Raw genomic sequence first — 13,352 nt, forward strand, 5'->3', positions numbered from 1 at the left:
TTTATAGGTTTATTTTAGATAAATTGATAATTACAAAAAAAGAGTTACATATTTTTAGAGTATTAGTTTAATTTTCATTTTACAAAGAAAGAAAAGTTTCAACAAAAAAAAAGGATATAATTTTATTTTAAGTGAGGTTTTGAGAAATAAATATTGAGTGTAGTAATTTTACTTTGCTTTTATTTATTTCTTTAGTAGGAGTAATTTTTTTTTTTAGTAATTATCAAGAAAAGAAAAAAAAGAGCCAATGGAAAATTGTCACATGGCAAAAGATTCTCTCTTATCATTTGATAACTAATTCACATGCACTTCCTAGCAATTTCCTAAAAATAACCCTACCTTAGACAATCACATTCCCCAATCCTTATCTCTCCCACCAATACATTCCCTAAGCTATATTATAAATTAAAGACTCAACACAATTAAAGGGAGAGAGAACGAGAGGCATCAGAAAACAGAGGGCTAGTATGCTCCTCCTCCTTCAACAGAGACAACCATGACAATTAGCTCAAAAATCCCATCCAAAGACCACCTCAAAGCGTCAGCGTCTCCACCACCAAACTAGCAGCTTCACACCTTCATCTTCATCCCAAAAAGCTATCAAAACAGCCTCATTTTTTCACTCAAAAACGCTACCGAAACAAACCCCAAAATCAACTCACAAACCTCCATGAAACACATGAAAATAAAGCCAATAAATACTACTTAAACCCCAGAAAAATTCAGCCATGAAGGCTTCATCTTCCACCCTCAAAACCAGTCTTTCAACCCCATGAAAAGCTGGTCACTTTCAGACATAAAACAGTCCAAAATGTAGTAAAAAACGCAGCTGCTTCATTCGATAAAAACGCAGCTGCTGCTTCTTTTCTTCCTCCAAAATTGACCTCAAACCACCCTTAAACCACTGGCAAAACCAGCCACGAAAATCAGATCCAGAATAGCTTTTTTTTTTTTTTTTTTTTACCGAACAAAACAGCAGCGCCAAGAGTCGAGGTCGACGGTGAAGTCCCATTTCTTTGTTCCTGTTCGAGTTTCCGCTTCGGGTCTTTGTTCGCGTCTATGTAAATCAGCCGGTTCCTTAATAAAAAGGGAAAGCTCTGCTCATCAAAGGTCCATCCTCTGCTTTTAAATTTTTTTCGTTCATGAATAAATTAGTGTCATGCTATTATCAATCGTTTGGTTGCTCTGTTTCGGAATCCTTGAGTTACTATCACGTTGCTTTATATGGTGGAATACTTTTGAGTCGTGTTAACTTTGTTCTAAGAATGTAGGTGCTTAATTTTGAATTCTGAATCCTAAAAAATGCAAGAATGAAGAATACTCAATGTTTGCCGTAGAAATCCTCTTGTTTTGGCTTACGTCTTGTTTGTTTGTGTTGTTAAGGTTTGATTTAATTCTTATAGGATTTTGCATCTCATTCCTCTATAAGCAGTAAGCCATGAATTCTTATTGAGCCTTGTATTGAAGTTTGCTGGGAGCTGGCATTAAATAAAAAATTTATAGTCTTACTTGTTAACAACTAAGAGCCTTGAGCACAATTTGGTTGGCAAATCACTGAGCTATATATTAGAGTTGAGAACAAGATTGGGCCTGGGTATGCTAAGAAGTACAGTTGGTGCATTGCAATATCTCACTTTCACGCGCCAGGATATCGCTTTTGCCGTGAATAAAGTGTCCCAGTTCATGCACAACCCACTGGATTCTCATTGGATTGTAACGAATTTTACATTATTTTAAGGGTACTTCATCGCATGGCCTGCATTTTGCTCGTCAACCATCCACTCTCTTACATGGCTATTGTGATGCGGATTGGGGTGGTTCTATTGACGATCGTAAGTCCACCAGTGGTTGTGCTATTTTTCTTGGAACTCATTTGATCTGTTGGGCATCAAAGAAGCAACGTGCAGTATCTCGTTCGAGCGCTGAGGCAGAGTATCGCGCACTTGCCAATGTAGCCTCCGAACTCACATGGTTGGAGTTTCTACTTCGGGAAATTGGTTGTTTCTCTTCGTCTAATCCTGTGTTATGGTATGATAATCTTAGTGCAACGTATTTAACTGTTAATCCAGTTTTTCATTCTCGAACCAAGCACATGGAGATCGATTTTCATTTTGTTAGAGATAAAGTGAAGAACAAAGCACTCTCAGTTCGCTATGTTGGCTCAAATGATCAAATTGCAGATGTTCTCACCAAAGGGCTGTCTAAGTTGCGCTTCCAGAGTTTAAGGGACAAGTTGACCGTGCTTGCCAACCCTGCTCAACTTGAGGGGGTGTGTAAAGAGTAGAATCCTACTATACCTGAAACTATATGTAGCCTGTTGTATTTAGGATAGTTCATTACTTGGTGTCCAAGTGCTATAGTTTAGTTAGGACTCATAAGCCTCATATGTGTATATATATATATATATATATATATATATATATATATATATATATATATATATATATATATATATATTCACGTTATAGATACAGAGAGATCTGCAGACTCTTATCACCATTCACCAGGTCAACAGGTCATGGAGCTCCCTCTCATTCGACAAGAACTATAGCGAATTTCTAAGCCGACTTTTGATATTATCCTTCCAACCATGCTGTAATCAATTTCGATAGTATCTATTCTGGGTCCAATGGCCTCTTTTCATCCAACATGACCCCTCTAGTGACATGACACATCAATACGATCTAAAGCCACAACCCGTGCAATCCGTGCACCAATAAGCATCATTCCAAATATACTAAAACATGGAAAATGACTCAAACAAGAGAAACGTCCTGCAAGCTTAACGGGCACCACCAGAACGCAATGCTAAGAATCCATCACACACCGCAGAACCAAAACACGCGAATCTAACACAAAGGATCATACCTCAATATAACTCCGCCACATTGTGTGACCCATCCAAACGCTGGTCCATGTTATATACCTCGAGCCACCTTGCTCAAAATCAATAACCATGTGAAATTCGACATCACGCACCCAAAGTGCATTACCATAACCACGGAGAAGAAAATGACACAATGCCACGCAACACCCGAAAGAGCATAACCAATACACCAACAACCAAGTAGTACCTAATACTCTTCTTGCTCGAATTCCGCTATAAGACCCCAACAGAACCGCACCATATGTGCATATAACCAACGAATCACAACAACTCGTAGCATAGAAGAGTAACTCACAGATCATTTCAGAACACTAATAAGCTCAACAACAACTGAATGGTACATCTCTCAACAATAACAGTATGGAGCCAACCAATCCGGCTCGGTGTAGAATACACATCCTAATTAGGCCTACAAATGGACCCCCAAATAAGCTCTAGACACCCACAAATAGATAACTAACCCTCCAAAAATCCGCAATGACTGAATCATAACACATACTATCCTCTGACTAACCTTGGCCACATTTTCACAATCCACAACCATGAAACAATCTGCTCCTAAGAACTCCCAGTCTCCAAATCCATAGAACACACGAATCACCATATCTGATCCCAACTCCGCCGCCCGAATGTCCAATACATCTCTCATACACGATCATTCCATGAGGAATACTTCTATAATTCTTCCGTGCCACTGATGTCGCCCAAACTCACACCAAAAATATAGGTTGTGAGGCGGTCGAAGCAATAATAAAAAGCCAAGCAGGTCAGGGTCGAATCCACAGGGAGTTAGATTTTGGATTAGGTATACACCTAGTGTGACTGTATGATGTGCCCCAAATTATACTTCCAAATTTTCAATTGTTGTTTCTACTTCTACTTTTAAGCTATTGATTGTAATTGTAGGGCTACGAGACAATATTTTTGGTTTTGGTTGTTTTTCAAGTTATGACAGATCTAGGGTTGCGCCTTCTGCCTAGTTGGTACCTAACGGATTTAGAGCTTTGGGGCATGTTTGGTTGATCGGGATACAATAAAGCAATCACACTCAATTACTCACTCTATACCTCTCGGTAGTTTGAGTGATTTTGCCTGATTTGGCTTTCTCAAGTCCAAACAGGTATTTCACAAAGCAAGTGATAGATGCTCTAGTCGGGTCTTACTATCTCTAGGTTCGACCCTTTAATTTGGGCTATCAATTTCTTGAGTTCACCCCAATTCCTAGTTAGCCAAGTTTTCCTAGACTTAGTTTCTCTTTCTCAAGTAGAGACTAAGTCAAATAGGCATGAATCAATGTTTGCAACCATCAATTCTCGAATTCAAGCAAGAACTAGGCTAAATATCATAAACCCAATCATAATTAAGCCCTAAATCAATTGCCCATTAAGTACCCATACTAGGGTTGGGTCACAACCCTAGCTAAGGGTTTAGCTACTCATGGAAAATGAAGAAATTAAAGAAGAAACTAAGATAGAATTCATAATACTTGATTAAGGTAAGAAAATCTAATGTTTAAAAGCTAATCTAGTACAATTTTACCCAATACAGTAAATAAAAACGGCTCAGGTGCACCCAACTTACAAAACTTGACCTAAAAATGACAAAAAGTTCTATTTATACTAAGCTATAAATATATGACGAAATTGCCCATGCGGAGGTTGTGCGGCTGCACAATTCTCTGTGCGGTCCGCATGTTGATATTGACTTGTCAATTGGGCTTTCTGCGGTCTCATAAAACTAGGATGCGACCGCACTTCATTTAATTGTGCGGACCGCACGTTTTTAAGTGCGGCCGCACACTTGAACTTGGACTGGAGCTGGCCTTCATTATGCGGACCGCACATTTATGAGTGCGGCCGCACTTTGGCCTCATGCGGCCGCACAATAATAGTGCGGTCCGCACATCTTCAATCTTCCCAAAAACATGGCTCTTTGATTCTCCTCTTCTGCGGACCGCACAATTTATGAGTGTGGCCGCACTTGGCATCCTACGGCCACACAATAATAGTACGGTCGGCACATCTTCAATCTCCCAACATGCAAGTTCTCTGAAGCTTGTTTTCTGTGGCCGCACAATAAGTGCGCGGTCCGCACTTTGTGAGGAAATTCCATCAGTGCTCCTTAGAGTTTGCGGCCGCACAGAAAATTGTACAGTCCGCACTGTGACCCTTTTTGCCTTGTTTTGGTCCTTGTCTAATTTTTGCTCCTTTTTGAGTTGATTTTCACTTCTTTGGCTCGTTTCCCAATATTCATGCAAGAAAGCACATTTCATTAGTTCTCGGGAATACCTTTAAGCGTGTTTGAGCTAAAACGCAAGTAAAAGAGAGCAAATAAGTAGTCAACGTCTCTACTTATCAACTCCCCCAAACTTAATCTTTTGCTTGTCCTCAAGCAATTAAGGCAATTCCCACCTCCACTAGAAAAGGGCTATTTCAGCAGGCCTAAGGTGAATCAATCACACATCAATTAGGACCAACAATTACCCACAACACGTATGAATTATCAAACAATGCAATGATTTGACTCTTTGAGTATAATAGTTCTAATGTGACACTAAAGCATCAAGAGTAGACTTATTCATCAAGGAAGCTCGCTCTTTCATGTAGGTCATTGTGGATCCCAAACTCCTCCTCTTCTATTCTCTGTTAGCATAACTCACTTAGGAATATAACACTCAAATCAAGGATTGTGAAAAGTTCGCTCATCTCTCTCAAAAGAATGTCACAAGTACGGCTCTAAGTACCATATGCTTACCCCTCATGTAAATCACCACTAATGTAAGCTCACTCAACTTGAAATCATGTAAGGCTTTTTCGGGATGTAATGAAGGCTTTTGGATCAATGTAGGACTTGTTGGGATAGATTCATCTTTCCTTAAGCACTCCATTTTCTCTTTTTGGCTCATACTTTGTTGACTCTTTGAATTAATTTCTTTTTCCCCGGGGGAACTAGAGGGACGTAATGTCACTCTTTCTTGGTCATGATATTCATTTTCTCCTTCTCTACTTATTCCATGCCTTTTCATTCTTGTTTTTCTTTGAATCCCTTCAATTCTTCACTTTATTCAATTTTTTTTGGCAATTTTCTTTTTGTTCTTTCTTTCTTTTCTTTGCCTTCCCTTTTCTTCATTTCTTTCTTTTCTTTGAACCTTTATATCACTTTCAAACTCCTCGTCTCTCCCCCAAACTTATATTTTTGCCAATTGTTTCTCAAGAATGCTAAGGAAAGATCGGGTGCCAAGAGAGGATCATTACAAAACGGATAAAGGCTATAACGTGGTTATTAAAAAAAAAGGGCTTAGGCTCAAATGGGTTGACTAGGGATATCATATTGGTAGGTTATGGAAGATTTCAAATTTCAAAATGGATCAAGAAGAGCCTACAATCATTTCTCAAGCCAAGCTACACTTAGAATTTCGCCTAGAAAAACATTCGAGGCAAGTTCTAGACTATTAGCATGGGTACTTGGGCTTGCAACTAAATATCTCACCTCTCACGCTGCTGGATTGCTAAAGAGAACAGAGCCGAGGGACCACAACAACCCTAGTTAAGATTGAGAATCACAAATGGCTCGACTGAACCACTCGATGACTGCTTAAGTCAACACAAGAGTCATAAGGTCACAACTAGAGCTATTTTCTGCCAACAACTTGTTTTTAACCATAAGGCCGTAGGTAAATGTGCTGGTACCAAGTGAAGCATGCTTGAGACCCTTTTATTCATTACTACTGTTTTTGCCTAAACACAAAATAAAACGGACTCAATCCCTTAAGAAGGTTGTCATTCCATCCATCGTTGGGAAGAGCCACCCGGTTCACACAAAATCCACCTTCGAAAAGAACCGCGACATTAAAAAAACCAAAGGCTTATTGTTCACTCAAACGTGAAAAGAAGCTAACAAATCAAAAAGAAGCTACTAAAGTAAATAAGAAGTTATACTACTAAGAAAAACAAACTAAAGAAGCTACGAAGTAAACTACGGAAAGTAAGACAAATGAATATACAAACCGAGGGGAAATGAATATATACATCAAGTGAAGGGAAGACTATATACATAACCAAAGAGAAAATAAAGATAAAAGAAAAATAGTATTAGAGTTATTACAGGCCAATGTCAATGTCAAATCAATCAAAATAAACCACCCCCTTGAATAAAAATAAGCATTGTCCCCAATGCTTAACAAAAATAAGAATAGGGAAGGGTAGAGAGTTAAGAGAACTCTCTATGTGGTCTCAGTCTGCATGGCATCCTCAGCACCCTCCGTCTCCTCCAACCGTATCTCATCATCGCCTGGCTGAGGGATAACTGGGTTGCTGAGCATCTGGAGCATCTCCTCTGCGGTGTGGGCAGTAAGGTCTGGCTCTTCAGACTGGCCAGCTACTGCCTGTGATGCCTCGGGTACTACTGGTGCTGTCGGGGCTGCTGGTGCTGTCTCCATAAGAAGGTCAAGAGGGATATCTCCAACTGATGCAAGCTTGGCCACCTATTTGCTCGATCTGTCCATTGACTTCTTTGATGCCTGAGATTTCTGCATCTTCTTAACCTGTTTGTCCAAATCGTCAATAGCTTTCCCGTGTGCCACCACTATAGCAATGATAGTCTTCTGGTTTTCCAAAATCTTCTTCAATGTTTCCTCCACTGACGGAGGTACCTGGTGCTGCTGGGGCTGAAGACTGTGCTGCAACAACACTGGATATGTTAGGCACCTTTGAAGTAGCTGCTTGTATCTAGTTGTTGAGACTCGCTAATATCTGGGAGACTCCCAGTGCAGTCCGTGGATAAGTGGATGAGGTTGGCACTAATAATGAAGCTGATGGTCTAGAAGAAGAAGGTGGTGGCATGTCTGCTGTCCTGGTGGAAGAACCGGCTGCTGTGGAAGGCATGGTATCTGTGGAAGGCTCAGCAGCTGAATCAGTAACTACTATCGTTGGCTCCTCAGACTGGCCAGCGGAGGTAGTTGCCTTACCCTTGAACTTTGGGCTGTCAGCACCCTGCAGGTGGTACCATGAGAAAGACTTCTTGGCCTTTACCTTTGTATCATATTGCCTCGACTCCACCTTTTGATCGTTGAAATACTTTGTGAGGAAGTTTGGGTAAAGGTAGGATCTCTCACCTTTCTAGACAACTAATGTGGTGTTGGTTGACATTATGGCACCCATATTGATCGGGTACCCAGCCATAATAGAAGCCACCAGAACTGCTCGGGGAAGTGAGAGGTTGTTCTCATTCAGACACGGGTCAATATAACAGTACACAAAGGTTTGCCACCCTTTAGCTTCAAAATTTAGGGTGGCCTGGACTATGAGGGCCCCTGCTGTGAGCCACGGGGGTGGTGGTCCTCGAGCAGCCAAAATCTTAGCTAGCCACGGGCGAGCTGCATCACCCATAGCAAGCTTTTCCAAATAGTGCATTGCCTCTACTTATTCAAATCCCACATATGTGTTCAAAGAGCAGCGTCAAATCGGACTTTCAGATTTCGCACTTTTGTTATCTTGGTACCCTTCTTTATGTGAGCCACATTGGCATAAAATTCTTTAACCAAGTGCTCATTTGCATCGATGACACTGTGGGTGAACCACTTCCACCCCTTTCTCTCCCGGAACTGTCTAAGGACATTTGGATTGTGAATGTCCAAATCCTTCATTAAGAACTGTCGCTCAAGTGTAAGCGATCTCTAGGGCCACCACTCTCTGAACTTGTTGAAGGTTGTTAAGCTGACGAATCTATCTTCCCACATCTCTTTCTTCCTCGACCTCTCAAGGCCGCCCACTCGAGTGTCACCTCCTCTCCTATCATCCGGGACATCATCATCATCATCATCATCATCATCATCATTTATATCAATTGGTGCAGGAGGAGTGTATGTAGAGGAGGGCTCTGAACCCTGGCTGCCTTCCTCTAAACCCTCCGAAGAACTTGCTGAGGTAGAGGATTCGTCATGGAGTTGGTATCTCCCTTGAGTTTGTTGTGATTGGGCTTCCGGCTGTGCTTGCACAGACTTTCCCTCTGAAGCTTCCCTAGACGTGGCATATTCACTGGTGCCTGAAGATTTTGGGACTCTGTTTGCCGTAGTCTTCTTGTTTATTGCTTTCTATATGGCAAGTGGTAGGTTACTCTTGCCTCAGCCTCGGCCTCGGAATGATTCACCTCTCCCTTTTGATGTATCGCCTCTACCACGTGATCTAACCATTGTCTGTAATACAAGAAACATAGTTCAGATGAGTTTAAGACAATCAAAGCATTTGCAGAACAATTGCAGAACATAGTCATCAAAGCAACAGTACGAACCACACAATTCTGGGTGTGGCCGCAGACTGTCTAGTGCGGACCGCACAATTCTGAAGTGCGGTCGCACACCCTGAAGTGCGAACCGTATAATTGTGAGTGCATCCGCGTATCCTCAAGTGCAGACCGCACCATTTTGAGTGCGGCCGCACAAGTCTAAACCTGAGTTTCTGATTCTCTGAAGTTCAAAAGTGTGGCCGTATATATTTTTATGCGGCCGCACAATTTTTCTACGGACCGCAAAATTTTGAGTGCGGTCCGCACATTTCAAGCACTAACTTCACCCTATTTTACTGCTATGCGGACTGCACAAAAATGTGTGCGGCCGCACAATTCAAATAATGACGGAACTACACTTAGGGCTCTTGCAATTTTTTCACAAATTAAACATGGTGTGCACAAATTGACAAGACTAGTGGTCGACCCAGTCCTTAATGAACATATATGAAGCTACCCATATGATTTTGAAGCACATATTAAGCACATTTGACATTTTTAGGCCTAAAAATAACTAACTATTCAAAGAAAACAAAAATAAAAATTAAGAAAAATGAACAAAAATCTAACATGGATTGTACATACCAGTAGTGAATGATGCAGGTGAGACTCTAACTTGATGAATTGAGTGCGATTTGTGAACTATTATTGGGATGCACAGTGTTTCTTAGGGCTTGGGAGTTCAGAGAGCGTAAAGTTTGAATAGTGGTGATAAGCCCTATTTATACTTTAACCAAGTCGGTCCTTGAACTTGTTGAAGCTGAGCTTTGGCCAATTGATTCATTGTGGTTGTCAACTCGGCAATAGCTTGCCCATGATCATGTAGTTCCTTGTGTAGGTGAATGACATTTGGGTCACCTTGAGGAACATTGGCTCTACTTTGCCATGCCGATGAGGTATCCGCCATCTTATCCAAAATTTCACAAGCTTCGGCATAAGGCGTGTTCATGAAGTTCCCACCGGCGAGTTGATTTACTGCATATTGATTTGTTGTGTTGATCTCCCTGTAGAAGGTTTGTTGGATCATGGCCTCAGTCATATCATTATTCGGGCACTCTTTAACCATGGTAGGACATCTTCCCAAATCTCGTGCAATGGCTCATTGGGCTCTTGCTTGAACGCAAGAATCTCATCCCGAAGTGTCGCCATATGCCCCGGAGAGAAGAATTTGGCAATGAATTTTTCCGCCAACTCATCCCATGTATGTATGGAATGATTGGGCAATCTCTCTAACTAGTCCAATGCCTTTCCCCGTAGAGAAAAGGGAAATAGCCTCAACCGCAGCGCGTCCTCGGAGACATTGGTTTGATTGCCCCCCAATAAGTATCGACGAACCCTTTGAGATGCTTGTAAGCATTTTTACTTGGAGCCTCGGTGAAGAATCTCCATTTCTCAAGTAGTGTAAACATCACATTGGTGATTTGGAAGTTGCCCGCCCTAATGCAGGGCAGGACTATAGCACTTGCATAACCCTCGTTCGGCAACACCCGGTGTGCCGCCGCTTTTGGAGGAGGTGGGGGTGGAACGGGAACATTATCTTGAGGTGGGTGGACTCGTCTATTTGCTTGAGGTTCAGGAAGAACCTCATCTCCTTGATCATCGTCCACTTCCTCCCCCAATGGCATATTCCTGATAGGCTCATTGTTGAGAGCCATTCTCGTACCTATAATCAATTCAAAAACAAAGTTAGTGACTCGGAAGGAAAAGAAGACAAATCACACAAAAACCTAGATATATAGCTAAATGCATTTAACTCCCCATCAACGGCGCCAAAAATTGATGTCGCCCAAACTCACACCACAAATATAGTTGTGAGGCGGTCGAAGCAATAATAAAAACCCAATGCAAGTGGGGGTCGAATCCACAGGGAGTTAGATTTTGGATTAGGTATACACCTAGTGTGACTGTATGATGTGCCCCAAATTACACTTCCACATTTTCAATTGTTGTTTCTACTTCTACTTTTAAGCTATTGATTGTAATTGTAGAGCTAAGAGACAATATTTTTGGTTTTGGTTGTTTTTCAAGTTATGAAAGATCTAGGGTTGCAACTTCCACCCAGTTGGTTACCTAATTTAGAGCTTTAGGGCATGTTTGGTTGATCGGGATACAATATAGCAATCACACTCAATTACTCACTCTATACCTCTCGATAGTTTGAGTGATTTTGCCCGATTTGGCTTTCTCAAGTCCAAACGGGTATTTCACAAAGCAAGTGAGAAAACACACGAGCACCCTGTAACTGATCAAACAGGTCATCAATAGGAGGCAAATGACACCGGTTCTTCACTGTAACTTTGTTCAACTGGCGATAATCAATGCACATATGTATAGAACCATCCTTCTTCTGTACAAACAAGACAGGAGCACCCCAAGGTGATACACTGGGCCGAATAAAACCCTTATCAAGCAATTCCTGTAACTACTCCTTCAACTCCTTCAACTCAGGAAGAGCCATACGGTAAGGAGGAATAGAAATGGGCTGAGTGCCCGGCAACAGATCAATGCCAAAATCAATATCTCTGTCGGGCGGCATGCCTGAAAAATCAGCTGGAAACACATCAGAGAAATCCAGTACTTCTGGGACTGAATCAACTGTAGGGGTATCAATACTGACATCTCTCACATAAGCTAGATACGCGTCACACCCCTTCTCAACCATTCGCTGAGCTTTAAGAAATGAAATAACTCTATTGGAAGTGTGATCTAAGGTACCCCTCCACTATACTCACGGTACACCTGGCATAGCCAGCGTTACGGTTTTGGCAAGACAATCAAGAATAGCATAATGGGGCGACAACCAGTCCATGACCAATATAACATCAAATTCTACCATGCTGAGTAATAATAAAGTGGCTCTGGTCTCAAAACCACTAAGAGCAATCAAACACGACCGATAAACGCGGTCCACAACAAAATAATCTCCCACAGGAGTAGAAACATAAATAGGGGAACTCAAAGAATCTCGAGATGCACCCAAATGCGAGGCAAAATAAGAGGACACATAAGAATAAGTGGAGCCTGGATCGAATAGAACCGATGCATCTCTATGACATACTGGAACAATACCTGTGATGACAGAATCGGAGGCAACAACCTCAGTACGGGCAGGAAGGGCATAGTATCTGGCCTGGCCTCCCCCTCTAGGGTGACCTCTACCTCCCCGACCTCCACCTCTAGCTGACTGGGCAGGTGGAGTAGCAATTGGTGCTGTAATCATAGCCTGTGAACTCTGCGGAGCACGCTGTGGCTGAGAAGTCTGCGGAGGTGCACCCTTCCTAAGTCTAGGGCAATCCCTTACCATATGGCGTGTGTTGCCACACTCAAAACAAGCTCTAGAAGGACGTGGCGGCTGTGACTGGCTTGGGCCAGGTCTGCTGGACTGACCACTAAAAGCACCCCGTGCAGGAGGCACACTAGATACCAGAGGTGCATATTAAGGCTCCTGAGGTCTTGGAGGAGCTGGAATACCACGAGCTGCTAGAAGAGCTAAATGAACGGGGCGACTCATATAACCCCTACCATGACGAACTGCAGCTGGGGCACGGGCACCAAAATAATGGACAGACTCTCGAGACCTCTTGGCCTCTCTCTCCTCTCTATCCCGAGTATGCATGCCCTCTACTCTCTTAGCAATGCTCACCACCTGCTGATAAGAAATATCTATCTCCAACTCCCGGACCATGCTAGATCCGATGCTGGGAATAAGCCCCTCAATAAACCGGCGAACTCTCTCGCGAACCGTATAAACCAAGGCCGGTGCATGCCTAGCCAAGTCACTGAAATGGACAGCATACTCCGAAACAGTCATAGAACCCTGGCGCAAATGCTCAAACTCCGCGCGCCATACGTCCCTGAGGCTCTGAGAGACATACTCTCTTAAGAACATATCTGAAAATCGAGTCCATGTAAGGGAAGCTGCCTCAGCCAAACTATCCAACTTAAAAGTACGCCACCACTGATAGGCTATGAAAGAAACCCTACTCGATCCTGATATACCCATAGTGCGGAGGATACGATGTCACTTCTCCAGAAATCACTGAGCATCCTCTGATGCTAGACCACTAAATGCAGGAGGCTGGTACTTCTTGAACCTCTCAAGCCTTCGCAGTGCCGATATAATCTCTGGGACCTGATCAACATGCACTCGCTGCTCAGGAGTACGGGGGGGGTGGGGGTAGTA

The 13,352-nt window shown here is 42.4% G+C and overlaps 1 long non-coding RNA gene across 1 annotated transcript in view; it reads left to right on the forward strand.

Annotated features, from left to right (window-relative positions):
- LOC109234168 overlaps window positions 422–13,352 on the forward strand; it is a 17,339-nt gene continuing 4,408 nt past the window's right edge. Inside the window, exon 1 of the long non-coding RNA XR_002069156.1 lies at window positions 422–1,110. This is a non-coding gene — a long non-coding RNA (uncharacterized LOC109234168). The remainder of the gene's footprint in view (window positions 1,111–13,352) is intronic.

The sequence above is a fragment of the Nicotiana attenuata genome, chromosome 11 (assembly GCF_001879085.1).
Source record: "Nicotiana attenuata strain UT chromosome 11, NIATTr2, whole genome shotgun sequence".
Lineage (NCBI taxonomy): Eukaryota > Viridiplantae > Streptophyta > Magnoliopsida > Solanales > Solanaceae > Nicotiana > Nicotiana attenuata.